We start from the raw sequence: 2,086 nt of genomic DNA on the forward strand, positions 1-2,086 counted from the left end.
TATATACATATATATTTAAGAAATCAGCAAGGCTCCCCAACCCATTTAGCTCAGTCCAATTGGAAACGGACGTTTAATCGAAAGTCATGCCTCTTAAATTGCATGACGGTGTTTAACATATGCACTTACTAGTCATGAAAAACAGGTGTCTATTGATGCCACACTGGGCAGCCCCCCCCCCTAAGCTAGACAGTGACGCAGTGAAAGTAAGTGTATTTATGTTAGCCCTCTGTTTCTTCTTCCAGTCCCGACAGACCATCGAAACGTTTAGTCCTAATCGGAGGACCAGGAACCGGCGGCTGTGCTAAGGGAATACGATGTCCTGATGGTTTAGGAGCCTAAGTTAGAATGATGTGTTTGAAACGACTCTTTATAGGCTTGGGTTGCGTTTTTAAAATGCCAATTCTCCTTCAATTAAGAATTGCCTTGTGTCAACTATTTATAATTATAGGCACTGGGCATTTTCTGCCTTCTGTCAAATAGTTTGTGCTTGAGAAGCATTTTGAATTATAAAGTAATATACTGTTTGTACTGAAGACTGGTAAAGAAAAGTTTTAAAAAGTTTTTGTAACACCCTTGATAGATATCTCACACAAAAATGTACCAGTTAAGATACAATTAACTCAGAGGGTGTTTTAATGGGAACGTCTTAAAAATATTACTTAATACAAATGTTTAGTAGTCCATTATGGGCGTCGGTAGCTAAGTGGCTAGATTAATGGACTCATAATCGTGATGTTGCGGGTTCGGCGGACAGAGCTGGGATTCTGTGTCCTTGGGAAAGGCACTTTACATTAAATTTCCATTTGGCTCGGTATTTTCAGAGATGGACGTTAAAGTCGAAGGCCCTGCCTCTAAAAAAAACGTAATAGTGTTGATTCCAACATTTTTAAAGTCCATTATGTTTAAATAATTATACAACCCGCATTCTCATGACACCACGCTGTACGTGGTGAGTGGTGTAATGGCTGCGCTGTTTGCTGTAGGATGCCATGCAGAAATCGCAGTTCGATTCTCGAGTGTCTGTCAAATATTATGTATGCTTGTCTGCCGGGATACTGTTTCCCACTCGGCAAGGTTGGTCATGACAGGCTGGCAGAAGTAGACGACATCCACAATGATTGGTGTCGCAGCTTGGTGGAATCAGGCGCTTGTCAAATTGTGGGCATATCAAATTGTTCAATTTTTCTTGTACTTGGTGAAAAAATTATCGAACTATTTAGCATAGAAATCAAGAAGATATGTGACATAAGACAGCGGGGATTGCTTAATGTTGCAGGTGAAAGTAGTGCGAAAATGAACACCAGAGTTTGATTACTTTTAAAGCTGAATATTCATACTTGTTCCACGAAACAGCATGCTTTAAGGTGTAAACATTTTTCAACATAAATCACAGTAAAAACTTCTTCTTTAATATGTGGAGAGTGTTTCTGTGCAGAAACCCAAAGTTTCGACGATGATACTGACCCAGCAGTTGGAAAAATACCGATTTCCCCGATCTCTAAAACTTGACAAGCACCTGACAACCACGATGACCCACATTTTACGAGTGATTGACGGAGGAGCATCACGTTTGCAATCAATCAATCAACCTCGAGGTCATACCCAGTGCGCATTGGCCAGATCGAATCGGTTCTGTTCGGTTTGCTAACCAGAATGAGAGCACAAAGCAGCTATCGTGGCACAATTAAACCAATCGCCCAACTCGTTGCCTCAAAGACAAACGCGTTTGTTTTCAGTCGACGAGTCGAGCGACCGTTTCGCGATCGAGACAACTGACCCCCCAATGGGCACTCCGTATAATACTCGTTGCTCCATTTGAAAAGACATATTCGATGTTGGGAAAGGAACCTTGACCTTCCGCTAGCTGGCACAAGATCAGAAGGTCAAACATTGATTAGCTTCCCGGATATTTTACACAAGCCAGTTCAGTCTCCAATGTATTATATCATTATTGTTTGTCATTTTCACCTGTTGCAATTAAAGCAAGAACTTGTGGCTGTCACACAGCTTTTCAATATTTTATTACCCAGTTGATGGTATATTTAATGTCGCAATATTATAGTATGACATGTTTGAAGACTGC

Source organism: Aplysia californica, unplaced genomic scaffold (assembly GCF_000002075.1).
Source record: "Aplysia californica isolate F4 #8 unplaced genomic scaffold, AplCal3.0 scaffold00310, whole genome shotgun sequence".
In the NCBI taxonomy this organism is placed as follows: domain Eukaryota; kingdom Metazoa; phylum Mollusca; class Gastropoda; order Aplysiida; family Aplysiidae; genus Aplysia; species Aplysia californica.